Source organism: Austrofundulus limnaeus, unplaced genomic scaffold (genome assembly GCF_001266775.1).
Source record: "Austrofundulus limnaeus strain Quisiro unplaced genomic scaffold, Austrofundulus_limnaeus-1.0 Scaffold224, whole genome shotgun sequence".
In the NCBI taxonomy this organism is placed as follows: Eukaryota; Metazoa; Chordata; class Actinopteri; order Cyprinodontiformes; family Rivulidae; genus Austrofundulus; species Austrofundulus limnaeus.
Window position 1 is genome coordinate 112,896 of NW_013952626.1, and position 5,326 is coordinate 118,221.

Consider the following 5,326-nt stretch of genomic DNA (forward strand, 5'->3'; position numbering starts at 1 on the left):
ACTAAAGGTGACATAGATACTTTATTATGGTACAGTATTTAAATGTATGCCTGAGAAACACATAATATTGGCCCTTTAAAGATATCTACACAGCAGCAGGAGAAACTAAATTCAACTTTTCTTCACTTCTAGAGACTCCAAACACACAACAACATGTATTTAACAGCTAAAAAATGTGGATTGTTCATGGTATGTCTCTTTAAGAGGGTGAATATCCTCAACTAAAAGCTTCCAACAATARTGGGCACGATTCAAAATGAAACCACTGTTCAGTTTACTCACTGCTGTGAATATTATCGTTCAACAAAACAATGGAGAAAAGTCTGACTACATTTGAAAAAGTCACAATTAAAAAAAATCTAACTGCCTTTTAAAGTGTCACATTCCATTGTTATGTCAGGGTTTTACTTCAYTCCATTAAATGTCATAAAACATCACGTTCTAATTAGTTTCACTAATTACAAAATCACTTGCATWTGAATTGTCATCGCTCCAGAGTAAAAATGTGTCCGTGCAGTTAAATGTGTTGTTGGAATGCAGAACCCAGCATGTGGAGTTTTACTAATACACATGATCAAATCTGAATCATGAAACTAAATTTGTTACTGATGGCAAATACGCRACACTTTTTTGAGCTTTATCGGTTTTTACTGACACTAACTTTTTCACATCATCATAAGTACGCCTTACTTTATAACTTTAAAGTGCCGTTCCATCAGGTTGAAGGATGTATTTAAACACCTTGGCCCTTATTCTTCTTCCTGCTCTCACTCCATTCTTATTAAAATGACTTTCCTCTTTGATAATCCAAATRAGGGATTCTGTCAGACATATCATGCTGTGTCTTATAATGATGCAAACCATGTGAAGTGAAGAGCAATAGATCAACATCCTACTGCAGGAAACTTAAAACTAAGTTCTTGTACTTTGYCTAACCTCCATAGATCAAGCTAGGCAGCTTTAACAGAAAAAATATTTGATTTTTTCCAGCAGGAAACCTCAGCCCTAACTCAACAATATAMGATTGTTCTGTCACTTTACAAAGTCATGAGCAAAATCAAAACATTTTAACTAAATCCCATGGATAGTTGATTATTTTTAGTTTAGAATTAGAACAAATAATGCTCACATTATGWGTTGAAAATGAGTSTCATYRATTTCTCATCTGATTRCCTCCTGAAAAGTTCATTAGTTTCTATCCAGTGGTCCTTGTGATATTTTGCTAACAGACAAATAAGGCTGACTTCAACAGTTAAGGCAAAACAATTTTATCTAAAATCTCATGCAAAGCGTAGCATTTGGACTTTGTGTTGAGAATTATAGAGTTGTTTGTGTTTTTTATAGAGTTTTTAAAGAGTTGTTTGTGTTTTCTAATGTCACGTGGCAATCCATATTGAATTGGATTGGTTTCAAAAGATAAACAATTGTAGACTCAGTAATCACTCTCTAAATGTTCATGACATATTCTGTTAACAGACACCAGTTTCTGCAAGTTTCATCAAAGTTTGTTCACTGGTTCAGGAGATATTTTGGAAACAAACTGGCACATGAGGATGCTCAATCACTGACAGGAGAAAAGCATCCACCTTTGCCTTTCAGCGACAGATGAACCTGCATTTATTACAAGTCAGAGATGTTCAGCCATTTTTGTCAGGACATTGACCAGAAGACTTGTGGAAAATGCCTGCAAGTGTTTCAGTGTAAATACCGCAGACGTTGCAAGCTAACTCTTAATTAAAAAAATCATTTAAAATCATTTTATTTGTGAAACCAGTTTGTTTTGACCTTTTGTTTACCTTTTTTTTTCTTACAAGAAGACGTTTAAAGTTTCAGAATTCCTCTTTGTGCTTTAAGAATCTGAGTTATTGAAGGAAGAGTGCACACGAGCATCCTCTTTTTCACTCTCAGATTTGACACTGATGGATCTGAAAATGCCTTTTAACGTACTTTTTGCATAACAATATCGCTGGCAACTCCATCACTGACTGGACATGACAAAAATAACTAAATGGATGACAAAGGATGGATTATTACTCATTTGTTTTGCCAGTTATTGCTTTTCATGTGCCATTACTTATGACCGATGCAGCTATGACTAAAAACTCTACCGTTATATAGTTAATCACTGGATGGACCTTGTTAAGCCCTAAGGGCCTTTAGAGGTAATTTCCACCTGAAACTACGTACATAGCAAAATAAAGCAAGGATAGCTCCACAGTTATAATGTCTAAATGCTAACTCTTGGTACCTCTGTAAAGGTAAGATCTTAAAGATAATTTCTTAAGAGAAACCACTATTGTAACCCTTACTGTGCATGAGTTATTTGTGATTAAATAAAGAAAATCTGCATTTTTTTTAGCCTCGCCTAAAATGTATTTTAAATCAACAGTGCAAAACACAATGAAAACTCTAGCAAAAAACCAGGAATGCCCTTAGATTTTACACAACTACATCTTGAGAAAAATTGTAGCAAAGTAGGACTGAATAAGTTGAAGTATATTCATTTCACAAAGGTTTTAGTGAGCAGTGTGCCAGGTGGAAATGGCATTTTGGCACACTTTTGCCAAATGTACCCAAAACTGTGCCGAATGGGATTTTTTTACTTTATAAAAGAGAATCTGGTTTAATTAAAGGGTTGATTTTTATTGTAGGACCATTCTGCATATGACATTACCTTTTCTTTTTACATTTACACTCTGCATCATCAAAATCTACTATCACACTATTCACCCACGCGCCTACCGAAACGTAACTCCGCCTGAAAGCTTTACGCATGAGGGCTGTTATTTAAATTCTCGGTTACACACAAACTTCACGTCACCAAACAAAGAGTAACACAGTGTCAAGAATTCGTGAGAGCTTTGTCTTTTCAAAGATACCAAAGAGAGGGGTGTGGAACCAAAACTTGCACAGTAACAGATGCAGAGAACTTCCTGATACTGAAACAATCCGTGATGGTTAAAGTAACTTACAAATGCTTATATAGCTCTAAAATCATAAATATTTATCTAAAAATGATTTGGTGACTCATTTTAAGAACATTGAAGACACATGTTGTGATGGACTTAGAAAAAATTTGGGAAAACAAAGTTTTACACTTACTTTAGCAAACAACAATGCAATGATGCCATCTGCGGGCCCTGTACAGGGCCCGTAGGGTAGTTCTGTAAATCTAAAACTGATTGGCCTTTGAAGCCAGCCCATTTAAAGATGGCTGCCACCACCATCTGATCTTAAAAAACACAAAAAAACAGCAAGAATCAAGTCAGTTTTACAAATATTGTGCTAAAATTTGGTGGGGCTGTAGCTGAGAGTGCATTTACAACACATCACTGAGTGTTACTCATCGTGCAAGATCTGTGCTTAAAACCTTAGCAATAATTATTACAGTTAACCTTGTTTGTCTGTTAGCAAAATATGTATTTAACTGCGTGACGGATTTAAATGAAACTTCCAGGAAATATTCAGTGGGTGGGCCTCTACAAGGGAATAAAKTTTGGAGTCAATCTAATACAAGATGACCGCTATACGGCAAATCCACATTAGCCAACACATAAAGGGACATGGCTCTATTAATTTTACAGATAAACATACCAAAGGTTYAGGTAACATAGCTGAGTGATTCACAATGTTATTTATGATGTTTGACCAAAACAGCTACAACAATTTTTCACCATAAGATCTTAGTTTAAGGGCGACGGCTGATTTAAGTTCCAACAAGGAATCYTTCGCCTTTAAAACTTGTGTCAGATTTAAATTGTGTTCATGACACGACAACAGTCAGATTCCATGTTTTGTTTTGTTTCTTTTGAGTGTGCAAAAGTATTTATGTTAATCTACTGCTCTAAGTACTATGAAGACATATGAAGTGAATGTTATGACACAGAACAGCAAAAAAAAACTTCAAACCCACTGCAGCTTTGAAAGCCTGCACCCCCCCCCCTCCCCCCTCCAAGCTTCTTATCACAGTGGCAGGGTTGAATCCCTCAGGACGTGTGTGGCAGAGAGTCAATGGACCTAATTTGGAGTGCTTCTTCTCCTGGGGCAGATACATAGGGAAGTGGCTCCGGTTTCACTGTTATCACTCACAGAGACTGTCAAATGCTTAGTGGCATTCTCTTCATCCAATTAATTAGGACCTAAGAAGGCATGGAGGGGAACCGGATTTGGATCTACAGGGTGGTGACAGAGTCAAAGGCCTCCGCAAACACAGCCAACTTCTTATCGCACACTGGCCGTTAATGAGACGTGTGAACATGTAAAACATGATGAAACGGTGGCCAATCTCCCGCTAAAACAAAGCAATTTCCACTTAGAGAATAAATTTCCATTTTATCAAGTGGCTGCATGTGAAAAACAAACTCTAGATAATTGGAGATTTTGTTACTTTTTCTTCCATTTGAATTCGTTTCTGAGCRAGATGATGATGTCTATTTGCAGTATTTCTGTCTGCTTCATTAGCTGCATGAAATGGAGGTGACGTTCTGTCCTGCATGAAGCAGATGTTGTAAATCTGATGCAGCTCACTCAGACAGGTGCCCTCCAGCTGCTTCCTTTCTGCCGCTTTGGTCATGAAGGGTTTCCTTTCCTGGAAGACTACGGGAATCAAGTAACACACTCAGTCCTYCCTTTATAATCTCCTCATTAAAAGGCTGTACAACACAATTTGAGTAATAACCCAGTGGGCTCTTTTTTTTTAATAAAAATGTTTGTTGCATAAAAGTGTCTTGCATTGTGCAAGCGGTCGAGCAATTTTTAATTCTTTCAAACAGGAATGTTTCAGCACTTCTAAGTAAAAATGATGGGTTAACTTACAAATGTTTTATAACAATTTGTTTATTCCAGCTTGAGTCTTTTGCATTCATTTAGGAACGAATGCTCACAACTGAGAGGGTTTATAAGCTCTGTCCAGGACTGTGAATCTGACAGAAAACAGAGAATCTATTGTCCATTTAAAGCTTGGCGTTTACTGTCCTACAGGAAACTTTCTAATATAATTTAATTTGTCCCTTAAGGTTTTGGTTTGTGGATGGAAACAGGAAAAAAAACCACACATGAGAAACAGCAGGACCAAGTTTTAAGAACAGATTTCGATTTGTTTTTGTGAAAAGATTATGTTTCCCTGTAAGTTCCTGTACTACTGTCCAAAATTTTCTTATTTATAAAAAAATTTATTGTGTGTTTTTATAGTTTTTAATCTCTGCAGACATGAACTGAAAAGTTTTTGGATCTTTTACAAAAGTCAGATGATAAAAGTTTTGTTTGCCCTTCATATAAGTTTCTGTAAAAAAAAGAAAAACGGTTTAACATTTCCCTAAGTTTAAAT

At 36.1% G+C, this 5,326-nt stretch overlaps 1 protein-coding gene across 2 annotated transcripts in view; it reads right to left on the reverse strand.

Moving 5' to 3' along the window:
* Window positions 1-5,326, reverse strand: part of LOC106525356 (GDNF family receptor alpha-4) — a 60,045-nt gene that overhangs the window by 42,950 nt on the left and 11,769 nt on the right. The window lies entirely within an intron of this gene.